The sequence below is a fragment of the Rhinopithecus bieti genome, unplaced genomic scaffold, assembly GCF_001698545.2.
Source record: "Rhinopithecus bieti isolate Rb0 unplaced genomic scaffold, ASM169854v2 scaffold_40368, whole genome shotgun sequence".
NCBI lineage: Eukaryota > Metazoa > Chordata > Mammalia > Primates > Cercopithecidae > Rhinopithecus > Rhinopithecus bieti.
Genome location: NW_016817546.1, coordinates 1386420 through 1398689, shown reverse-complemented (window position 1 = coordinate 1398689; position 12270 = coordinate 1386420). Strand labels below are relative to the sequence as shown.

Below are 12270 nucleotides of genomic sequence, written 5' to 3'. Positions count from 1 at the left end.
GTTAGCCAGGATGGTCTCGATCTCCTGACCTCATAATCCGCCTGCCTTGGCCTCCCAAAGTGCTGGGATTACAGGCTTGAGCCACCGTGCCTGGCTCTTCTTTTTCTTTCTTTCTTTCTTTCTTTCTTTCTTTCTTTCTTTCTTTCTTTCTTTCTTTCTTTCTTTCCTTCCTTCCTTCCTTCCTTCCTTCCTTCCTTCCTCCCTCCCTTCCTTCCTTCCTTCTTTCTTTTTTTCTTTGAGACAAAGTCTTGCTCTGCAGGAGATCAGCAGTGGCACCATCTTGGCTCACTGCAACCTCCGCCTCCCAGTTCAAGCAATCCTTCTGCCTCAGCCTCCCTAGTAGCTGGGATTACAGGTGCGTGCCACCACGTCCAGCAAATTTTTGTAATTTTAGTAGAGACAGGCTTTAGCCATTTTGGCCAGGCTGGTCTTGAACTCCTGACCTCAGGTGATCACCCTCGTCAGTCTCCCAAAGTGCTGGGATTACAGGTGTGAGCCACCAAGTGGGGCCAAATCCAAGTTTTTTTCAAAATAAATGTAAAATAAATTCAAAAGGCCCTGACTCATCAGAGATCATGGAGAATCCAGCTGTTCCAGGCAAATGTGAAAGAACTGGGATGGGCTTCCTTCAGCACTGTGGAGAACCCCAAAGATTCTCCTTAAAGGCTCCCCAGGCCAAGGCCCGTTCATGTCCAAGTCCAGAGTTTTTGCCAGAATTGTCTACCGGGACTGTAAGTCCACACCCTTGCTGGGCAATGCTGGGAAATTTCTGTAAGTCATCACGATTAATACACGGGAGGTGGCCAGCTTTGGGCAGCTTGGAAACCCATTTCTTTTTAAATTTTATTATATTTATAAAGATAGGATTATATAGCTATACCTATCTATATCTATAGATATATCTGTCTATATCTACATCTATTTATCTGTATATGTATATCTATGTCTCTAGATATATACAACGAGAGGCGGGGTCTCACTATGTCGTTCAGGCTGGTCTGGAACTCCTGGCCTCAAATGGTCTGCTCACCTTGGCCTCCCAAATTGCTGGGATTACAGGCATGAGCCACTGTGTCCAGCCTTGAAGCCCATTTCTTTATGTCCCACTTTGCGTGTGTGTGTGCGTGTGTGTGTGTGTGCGCGTGTGTGTGCATGGGTGTGTGTTTAAACATTCCTAAAGTGGCTTTCCAGCCAGGCATATGGTTCATGCCTGTAGTCCCAGCTACTGGGAAGCTGAGGTGGGAAGACCGCTTGAGCCCAGCAGGTTGAGGCTGCAGTGAGCCAAGATTGTGTCACTGCAGTCTAGCCTATACAACAGAGTGAGACCCTGTCTCAAAAAATAACAATAAAGGGCTTTCCCTTTGCTGAGAGCATATACCATCAGATGTCAGGGTGGAAGGAGAGGAAGCAGGTCCCTCAGGGCATGTGATGAAACTCCTCTGTGGCACCTGCTGTCTCTGCCAAGCAGGGTTCCATGTCACCCTATGGAACTCCGAAAAGACGCACAAGTTTCAGAGGATGTGGGTGTCTGACCTTCAGAGTGATGCAAAAACCAAGTCATCATTTTCCTCAAAAGTCTAATGTGGTATCTCTGACCACAGAGGGAAATGGCCATCTAGGAGCAGATGACAGTGGTCGAGGTGAGGATTCCAAAGTTCCGTTTTCCATAAATCCAGGTGTCTTTCTTGAAAATGACTGTAGGAAACATGGCTAGACAGGGCCCAGGGGACAGGGAGGCTGCAGGAGTGATGTGGACCTTCCTCCTTTGTGGAATTTGGGTGGGCTCCCCCACTGGGGGCTGGGCCACATTTCATGTGAAGCATGGAAATCCTTGTGGGCTAACACCCATGTTTTACATCTCCAGGTCTTGGCAGCCCCAAATGTGGCTTCACCCCAAAGATTGGGCTCTCAGCCTCCGGTCCAGTCCCAGAGGCAAGCTGAGTGGGTCTCCCCACTCCCTCCAAAGACAAGGCAACTGGTGTCCGAGTCATCCTCTGAGTGTAAACCTATTTCCTAAGCAAAAGCCCCTCCGTCATGGAAAACCATCCACGAGCTATGGTCCTCCCCAGGCTGCCTGTGGGACCCAGGAAGGCCTGCATGAAGTCAGGATTGGAGCTTGTTGGGAGCCTGCTACTTATCAACTCCTGTGCTCCAGCCTGGGCGACAGAGCGAGACTCTGTCTTGAAAATAAATAAGTAAATAAATAAATAACCTGCTCCTGTCTTTATCTAGACTTTAAAAAATCTCTTGCTCATGTTGACTTGTCTGCAGTAATTTGTATTTTTAAAAACACTGCACTAAAATATTATTTATGTTGAGTACTGTTTTTTTTTTTTTTTTTTTTTGACACCCCTCCTTAAATTTTGCACACACAGCCTCACCCTAGTCCCTGGCCTGAGCCATATCCGCTTTCCACCGGTCTCCCATTTTATTTTGAGACAAGGGCTCACTGTCACCCAGGCTGGCGTTCAGTGGCATGATCATGGCTCACTGCAGCCTCAACCCACTGGGCTCAAGTGATCCTCCTGCCTCAGCTTCCCAAGTAGCTGGGACTACAGGCATGTACCACCGCGACTAGCTTTGTTTTTTAATTGTAGAGATAGGGTCTCTCTGTGTTGCTCAGGCTGGTTTCCAACTCCTGGTCTCAAGCGATCCTCCTGCCTCGGCCTCCCAAAGTGCTGGGATTACAGGCTCGAGCCACCACTCCCGGTCCTGGATACTTTTAATTTTGCAGCTGGAGAAGGGGACACAAGGGGAAGGAGGATTTGTTGAAATTAAAGTGCACTGCGAGAAAGAATGTGTCACTAGCATCCTCCTTTTGCCTGCGCGGGGGCCTCTGGCAGCACCCCCTCCCTCGCCAAGCCCAGCCTCTGCACAGGCTCCAGGAGACGCTGCTCCGGGTCCTGCGGTGGACCCCGGGCTGCACCCCCGTCGGTCGCCGCACAGATGCGCACTTGGAGCAGGTTCTGGTTCTGGGGCTGGGGAAGCATAAATCGGGGCTCCAAACCCTACTGTAAGGCTCTTTAGGGCGCCAGCTCCGCAGAGGCAGGAGCCGCCGCACACGTGCGCGCCCGAAACTGCTAAAGCTCACTCGCGAGCTTGACCGCCGCGCCCTGGCGGCCGCTCCCCACGAGCTGACCTGGCTGACCCAGTGCCGCCGCTGCGCCTTCAAAGGGCGGCCGCATCCTGTGGCCCCGGGGCGGCCCTCCTCGTCACGGGGCGGACGTCCCCGCCGTCACCTCCTTTGCCCTCGGTCGGGAGGGCGCCCCCCCTCCACTGCACTACCGGGCCGAGCTGGGCAGACCTCCATCCTTCCACCTGGGGGCTCCTCGTTCTGCTCCCTGGTCTCCCTCTGCTCTCCGCCGCTTCCCCTCGCCCTCATCTCTGGGACAATTGTTTCAGCCCTGAAGTGTGCCCGAGCACGAGCACCTTCTCCTCCTCCCTGTTCCCCATATTTGAAAAAAAAAAAAAAAAAAAAAGTCCCATCCTAGCAGGGTCTGTGGTCTCAGCTACTCCAGAGGCTGCTGCGGGAGGATCGCTGGAGCCTGGGAGGGGAAGGCCGCTGCAGTGAGCCGTGATTGCACCACTGCACTCCAGCCTGGGCGACAGAGCAAGACCCTGTCTCAATCAATCAATCAATCCATCCATCCATCCCATCTTAGCCGGCTCTGTAGTCTCAACTACTCGGGAGGCTGCAACTTACTGGTCACAGGAATGACCCAAGGCACTAGATAAAAATTCAGATTCCTGCGGACTCTGACTCCGAAGGTCTGAGTGGTGGTGTTGGGGGAGAGGTGACGGCGCCCCAGGAGTCTGCATAATTGACAAGCAGAGATTCTAATGGAGAAACTGGGCTAGAATCAGTCACTGACTGTCCTTGCTTGAGCCCCGGAGGTTGAAGTTGCAGGGTGCTGTGATCGTGACACTGCACTCCAGCCTAGGCGGCAGAGCAAGACCCTGTCTCCAAAAAAAAAAAAAAAAAAAAAGAGGAAAGTCTGGGCACAGTGACTCATGCCTGTAATCCCAGCACTTTGGGAAGCCGAGGTGGATGGATCACGAGGTCATGTGATGACATGAGGTCCAGACCAGCCTGGCCAACATGGTAAAACCGAGTCTCTACTGAAAACGCAAAAATTAGCCAGGCGTGGTGGTGCACGCCTGTGATCCCAGCTACTCAGGAGGCTGAAACAGGTGAATTGCTTGAACCTGAGAGGCAGAGGTTGCAGTGAGCCAAGATCAGGCCACTGCACTCCAGCCTGGATGACAAAGCAAGACTCCGTCTCAAAACAAAAAGAAAGAAAAAGAAAAAAAGAGGAAAAAAAATCCCTTCCTTTCAAGGATCGCTGCCTCCTTTTCCTTCCCTTCACTGTCAAACTGCTCTCCAAGCTTTGTCCAGGCTGGCTGACCCGCCATCATCAAAACTCTCCAAGTACTCTTTCTAAACCAAGGGAATTTTTGTGTTTCTATAATTTCAAACTTTAAGACATTGCAAGAATATGACCAAGAACTCCTACAAACCCTGTGCCTAGTTTCTCCATGGGGGTGCCTTTTGCCACACTGGCTTTATCACTGTCTCCAAATAGATAAGGATTTTTTTCTAAACCATTTATGCAAGTAAATTGCAGAGGTCATGTCTCCTATCTCTAAATACTTGGTCATGTCTTTACTGAGGACAAGGACATTCATGGCACAGTTAGCGAAAGAAAAAGACTTTTAAGGACCCCCAGTGACCTCTGAACTGCCCAACCCAAGGGCCTTTCTGCCCCTTGGTCTCTGGGTCTCTGTCCCCCTGTCTCTGTCTGTGTCTCTGTCTCTCTGTCTCCCCTGATTCTCCCATTCCATGGGCTCCTCTCTGCCTGCCCCTGCAAGGTGGGTTTCTCCAGGTCTTGTTTTCTGTGTTGTTTTACAGTCCCTCCCTGGAGCAGACCAGGGACCCCCAGGATATCAGCTGTCATCCATGCTCAAGCAGCATCAGATCTTCAGCCTCAGCCTCCTTCCCCTTTCTACCTGAATTTCCATGGCTTTCCAGGAAGCTCTCCTTGAATTCCTCACAGTTCTACCCATTGTAAACTGGAAATGGCCCAGGTACATTGTCCCTGTACCCCCGATTTGTTTTTCTAAGACCACCAGAGCGAGCACAAAAGAACCAGCCAGTAGGCAAGGGTAGGAGCAAAACTGCAAATTTATTCTTTGGTCATCTAGCTCCAGAGAAAAAGGTATGGGAGTGAAGTCTGTCGGCCTCCGGCAAAGGAGGCCAAGAGAGTCACCCGGTAGAGCTCCGGGGCAAAGTTCCTAATGCAGTCCCGAAAAGAGTGAGGGCTGAGAAAGCCCACCCCAGCGCGCCCGCTGAGAGCGGCTTTTCTAGGAGTGGAAGGGCAATAGGCGGGGCACGGACATGTCGGGGGTGGGGGGGGGAAGGCTCTGCAGGTGCCACCAGGTAAATCTTGGTCTCTTTGGATTGACATCACCTGGCGCATGCCTGGTTGGTTTGCACCTTCCCGGGCGCCAGCTGCATCTTCGCGCACACGGGCAAAGTTGATGAAGAACACAGAAATGCCCATCTTGCCTCCAATTCGTCCAAACAGTCAACCTTTTATTGGTAAATAGTGATAAAAGAGGTGCCGTAACTGTCTGGCTACTTCCTGCTGTTAAGGGGCGTCATTAAGGTCGGGGGCCTATGGTTGGTGTTTGGACGTACGGATGAAGAAGCATTTGGTTGAAGGTGACAGAATTCGGTTCCTTGAATCTTGGCTTGAAGAAATTTGATCTAAATGGGGGCGAAACATAAAATAAAGCACAGTATTAGTATAGGAATGAAGAATGGAAACATTTGTTGGAATATAGACAAAACCCAAAAGGATGGTCCTGCCAAGGCTGGGGAGTATGAAATAGTTAAGAAAATTTAGTAAGTTTGAGGCGAGTGGGGGAAAGTTGAACTGATTTCCACTTATTGCTTTCGGTGGGGCCCTTTCTAGCTGGGAATGAGGAAGGAGTGCGCAAAGTAGTTGTTGACCAGACAGCAATTAAGGAGTGGATTGGATGGAAGGCTAGGTCCAGAGAAGGACGCAAAATAGAATAGGTAGCCCCGCTGTCGATTAATTGTCTTACCCGCTACCAGGAGAGTTACCCGCGGCTCGGCGAGGGTGTTGTGGGTCCCCGAGTCTTGGCACCCTCAGCTGTCGTCGTCCAAATGTAGGAGCTGGAAGGAGCTCCCAGGATGCTGGGAAAGGGGGTCACGTTGGGACGTGGCACCCGTTCCCAGGGTGGGGCAATCAGACTTCCAGTGTCCTTCCTGTTGGCAAGCAGGGCAGGGGGTTGCTGGTGGACGAGGGTTAGGATGAACATGCTATTGATACCTGTTACTTTCATCTGTTCCCTATGAAGAACCCGGAAATGCGCCATCTTGCCTCCGTTCGTCCAAACACCCCCAACATCCCCAGCCCTGCCCAGGAGCTCTCCAAGAGGGGAGCCTCCCTCACCTTTCAATCCTGCGCCCCCACATGGCCCCCATGCGCACTCTCCTTCTTCCTGACCTCACCCACCTCCTCCATTTCCTCAAAGGCCCCCTGCTTCAGTTCCCAACCTCACTTGCTTCTAAGGCCCCGTAGCGGGTCCCACACCTGCGTGGTCTCTGCACCGCCGCGGGATTAGTTGGCTTTCTGATACGATCAGCCCCTCTCCGTTGAAATCACTGTCCTGAGGTCCTTCCACTGGTTTCCGGAGAGCTGACTCTTGGGTCTCTGAAAATGTGTTCAAATGTCGGGGGAGGGGGAGTCTTTCTGGGCAAAGGGTTATCCCTTCATCAAAATTTTATTATTTTATTTTATTTATTATTATTATTATTTTTTTTGAGACGCAGTCTCGCTCTGTCGCCCAGGCTGGAGTGCAGTGGCACGATCTCGGCTCACTGCAACCTCCGCCTCCCGGGTTCACACCATTCTCCTGCCTCAGCCTCCCCAGTAGCTGGCACTACAGGTGCCCGCGGCCTCACCGGGTTTTTGTATTTTTAGTCCAGACGGGGTTTCACCGTGTTAGCCAGGATGGTCTTGATCTCCTGTCGTCGTGATCTGCCTGCCTCGGCCTCCCAAAGTGCTGAGATTACAGGCGTGAGCCACTGCGCCGGGCCCAAAATTTCGTTTTTTGATTTTTTATTGTTTAATTTTTTTTATTTCCATAGGTTATTGGGGAACAGGTGGTGTTTGGTTACATAAGTTCTTTGTGAATTGTGAGATTCTGGCACAGAATTTGTGACATCTCCCCTAGAAAGAAAGAAAAGAAGCAACAGGCTTGGGTATTAAGTTTAAATTCCATATGCGATCCGAGACCATTTGCTTTCAGCTCCATCCGGCTTTCCCAGAGCGGTTCCCGATGCTTCCTGCAGCAGCTAGTATTTCCCAAACTTACTGGTCATGGGAATAACCCAAGGCACTGGATGGATAAAATAAAAATTCAGATGCCTTGACCCCACCTCTGTGGACTCTGATTCCGGAGGTCTGAGTGGTGGTGTGGGGTAGGGGTGAGAGTGCCCCAGTTATCTGTATAATTGACAAGCGCAAGAGTCTGCAGAGAAACTGGGCTGGAATCAGTCACGGACTGTCCTGCCATCAGGCTTTTGCAGACAATGAGGTTCCCTTTTTCTGGAATTTGCACTCACCCTACCCACTCTATGGATAAATTCCTCCTTGTCCTTCAGGGTCCTATTCAGCACCCAGGCCAAATTTCTGTGTCAAAGAATTTCTGTGTCAAGGAATAGGCCAAAATTTAAACTTTTGATGGATGTTGGCAAATTGTCTTCCAAAATGTCTACCATGTCTACCGGTTTACACTTCCACCTTTTTGCTTTATTAAAACTTTTTTTCTCTATTACAAAAATGTTGCATATTAAATATAGACAGTTTAGAGAACACAGATATGCAAACAAAGGGAATGTGGCCAGGTGCGGTGGCTCACGCCTGTAATCCCAGCACTTTGGGAGACCAAGGTGGGCAGATCACCTGAGGTCAGGAGTTCAAGACTAGCCTGACCAACATGGTGAAACCCCCGTCTCTACTAAAAATATAAAAATTAGCCTGGCGTGGTGGCGTGTGGCTGTAGTCCCAGCTCCTCGGGAGGCTGAGGCAGGAGAATCGCTTGAACCCGGGAGGTGGAGGTAGCAGTGAGCTGAGATTGCACCACTGCACTTCAGCCTGGGCAACAGAGTGAGATTCCATCTCAAGAAATAGAAGAAAATAAAGGGAATGTGAGGAGCCTACAGTCCCAGCAGACAGTTTTGTAACCCTCAGTTAGGTGAATTATTCCCATATTTTGTCTCTGCAGATGCACTTGGAAGTGTGACTTCAACTTGAGTCCCAGATTCACCTCTTACTAACTCCGTGGCCTTGGACAAGTTGCTGAATGTTTCTGAGTGTCTGTTTTCTCATCTATAAACTGAAGATGACAGTAGTATTGCATCAAAGGCTGTCACGGGATGCGTGGCATTTAGCCAGTGCCTGGCATGTGACAAACTCTCAGGGCACTCTCCTATGACGTTGTTTGCGCCTTGCTTTCTTACTCCAGCAATACATACAAACATCTTCTTTTTGTAGCAAGGGGACACTTCTAACCCCAGTCTTTTATAGGAACCTTGTGTCTATAGCTCCAATCCTAGACCATCAATACCACCAGTGGTGTTTTGTTGGTGTCAAATTTTCACCTGGTCCCACTCAGCCTAGCTACAACTTCCTCCTCCCCCACCTGCCTGCCCCCATCTTAGTCACCTCATCTGTTCTCTGAGGCCCCCAGATAGAAGCCACCAGAACACCTCCCTCTCCCTCCACAGTTAACTGGGTTTCAAGCAATTCTGTTATTTCACTCTAAAGGGACAGAATGGAGTCAGACAGACCTCCCTTTTTGTCCTGAACCTGTTACTTACACAGTGTGTGACAGTGAGCAGCTATCTTTCTTCCCTGAGCCTCAGTTTCTTCATCTGTAAGACGGAGTGATAGCAGACCTGTCACATGGGGCTGCGGCTCTGATGGCGAAATGAGACGGCTCTTGTGAGTGTGCAGCACCGTGCGATCACAGGGTCAGTGCTACACGTACACAACTGCAATTGCACCACTGCTGTGTGACCCCCATCTCGCTCCTCAAGCTGGGAAAGAAACATCCGATTATCACCATAGCATGGATCCAACTTGGAAGATTCTTCCTAGACTTGGTTGTAGTCACCCAGCACCTCAAGAATATTCGTTTCCTGGCCAGGCACAGTGGCTCATGCCTGTAATCCCAGCATGTTGGGAGGCTGAGGCAGGCAGATCATGAGGTCAGGGGTTCAAGACCAGCCTGGCCAACATAGTGAAACCTCGTCTCTACTAAAAATATAAAAAATTAGCCGGGCTCGGTGGGGTATGCCTGTAATCCCAGCTACGCGGGAAGCTGAGGCAGGAGAATCTCTTGAACCCAGGAGGTCTTGAACCCAGGAGGCAGAGGTTGCAGTGAGCCAAGATCGCTCCATTGCACTCAAGCATGGGTGACAGGACGAGACTCCATCTCAAAAAAAAAAAAAAAAAAAAAAAGAAGAATATTAGTTTCCTGCCTCTAGAGACAAACAGATAAGAGATATTTTCTAACTGCAGAGACTTGCAAGTTTAAAACAAACAAACAAAAGCAACATGAATGCTGTTCTTCCTCGGGGAATTTTCTTCCCATCTGCCAGGTGATTCACCGCCTGGCTTCTGTAACTGTCTGTGCTAATTGGTCATCACTTGCTGATAGTAACCAAGCCCTTATTCCTGATCCTGGGGAGGAGAAAATGTGAAAGTGTGAGAAGGAAGTGGCTTAATGCTTTCTCAAAAAGAGGTTGGGGAGGAACCGAAACATTAAGCCAGGGAGTCGTCAGCATGCCTTTGTCCTCCTCCTCCTCGTCATCACTGTGATACCTGCTTGTGTTCACCATGGCCCAGCACCAAAGCAGGTACTTCATATGCTTCATCTCGCAGCCACAGGGGATCAGTATCCCTCTTGGGACACCACCTCTATCCAGGACACCAAGACAATAGTTCCAGGGACCAGCCATGTCCAGTGTGCTAATATATGTCTTCCTGTCTACGGAGAAGAGAAGATTCCAGGTGGTTACCAGGCCCAAAGAGAAGATGAACCAACTCAGGGCTATTTTTGGCTTCTCAGAAAAGACGAAGAGTTCCCAGAAATTATTAATTCACTCATTCAACAAATATTCAGAGCACCTGTAATTTGCAGGTACTATGATAGGTGCAGGGATGAACTAGTCAGCGATGGTCCTTCCCTCACTAGAAATGAAGTCAGCCCTGGCCGGGCGCAGTGGCTCATGCCTGTAATCCCAGCACTTTGGGAGGCTGAGGCAGGCAGATCACCTGAGGTCAGAAGTTCAAGACCAGCCTGGTCAACATGGTGAAACCCCATCTCTACTAAAAATACACAAATTAACCAGGCATGGTGGCACACGCCTATAGTCCCAGCTACTTGGAAGACTGAAGCATGAGAATCACTTGAACCTGGGCAACAGAGGTTGCAGTGACCCAAGGCTGCACTCCAGCCTGGGGGATACAGCGAGACTCTGTCTCAAAAAAAAAAAAAAAAAGAAAGAAAAGAAAAGACCTGAGACTAGGTAATTTATAGAGAAAAGGGGTTTAATTGGCTCACGCTTCCGCAGCCTCAGGAAACTTACAATTATGGTGAAAGGCAAAGAGGGAACAGGCATGTCACATGGCTGGAGCAAGAGAAAGAAGGAGAGTGTGGAGGTGCCACACACTTAGCCAGGCGTGGTAGCAGGTGCCTATAATCCCAGCTACTCAGGAGGCTGAGGCAGGAGAACCGCTTGAAAGTGGGAGGAAGAGGTTGTAGTGAGCCGAGATTGCTCCACTGCACCCCAACCTGGTGACAGAGTGAGACTCCATCTCAACTAACAAACAAACAAAAATTATGAGATTTTTTTAGGCAATTTTTAAAAGCTCATCGGCTATTGTTATTGTTAGTGTATTTTATGTGTGGCCCAAGACAATTCTTCTTCTTCCAATGTGGCCCAGGGAAGCCAAAAGATTGGACACCACTGCTCTAAACCCAGGACAAGATCAAAGAGAGTAGAGGAGGACTGTGACGCAGAAGAGCCTAGCCGCTACCTGGAGCTGGAGCTAACAAAAGTGTGAGACTTGGGCCAGGCGTGGTGGCTCACACCTGTAATCCCAGCACTTTGGGAGGCTGAGGTGGGTGAATCACCAGAGGTCAGGAGTTTGAGACCAGCCTGGCCAACATGGTGAAACCACATCTCTACTAAAAACACACAAAAAAAAATTAGCCGGGCGTGGTGGTGGGTGCCTGTAGTCCCAGCCTCTTGGGAGGCTGCAGCAGGATAATTGCTTGAACCCAGGAGGCAGAGGTTGCAGTGAACCAAGTTCGTGTCATTGTACTCCAGCCTAGGCAACAAGAGCAAAACTCCATCTCAAAAAAAAAAAAGAAAAGAAAGTGTGAGATTCTCAGCTGTGCAGAACTGCTCCTGAGCTCACATGGCTCCCTTCCTCAGGACATTTTCAAAGCCAGCAATGTTGTATCTATCAGGGAGGAAAACCTTTCCTCTACCCTCTTAGGTTCAGCAGCTGAGGTCCGCAAATTAGACTGACAAGAGACAGATTAACAGAGGAAAAGGCATACAAATTTTATTTGATGTTCATATTTCAACAGAGGGTGCCATCGAGGAAGAGGCACAGGATGGCCTGTGCCACTGGGAACCCAGGGGTGCCCAGGGAGAAGCCACAGCTTCTGAAGACATGGGGCTATGTTCTCTCTATGAGAAAGAAATGAGTCACCAGGGTTGGGAAGCCACCACAAAGGGGTGTGGCCAAGCCGACTGCCTCTGACATGGCCATGAGGGATGTGCTGTCTGCTTGGAGTGTCACCTGAGGTGGCCACTCAGCAGCCTTCCCGCTGATACTGTCCACCCAGCGGCCACTGCTCCTTGTGGCACCACTAGAAGACTGTAGAGTCCTGGGCCCCACCCTGGAGGAAGCAGAGTTCAGGGGTTCCCTAACTTTTTCCTGCAGATGTTGGAATGGTTGAAAGAGAAGATGAGGAAGATGAATGGCTGATTATTTGGATTTTTGACCTCCTTAAGATACCAGAATAAAAAGGCTCTTAGTGGAGCACATGGGCAAGGGACAAGAATGTGTTTGCCCAAGGACTGGCAGTTCACGGAGCAAGCTTTAAACTGCATATTGCAGAGGAGGCAGGATACTCCAGGACTCCATGGCTTGGGTTGCT

The 12270-nt window shown here is 50.0% G+C and overlaps 1 long non-coding RNA gene across 1 annotated transcript in view; it reads left to right on the top strand.

The window, feature by feature from the left end:
• The window catches only part of LOC108517918 (uncharacterized), a 6991-nt gene extending 4488 nt beyond the window's left edge, over positions 1-2503 (top strand). The window contains exon 3 of the long non-coding RNA XR_001882244.1: positions 1865-2503. This is a non-coding gene — a long non-coding RNA (uncharacterized LOC108517918). The remainder of the gene's footprint in view (positions 1-1864) is intronic.
• The last annotated feature ends 9767 nt before the right edge of the window (positions 2504-12270 follow it).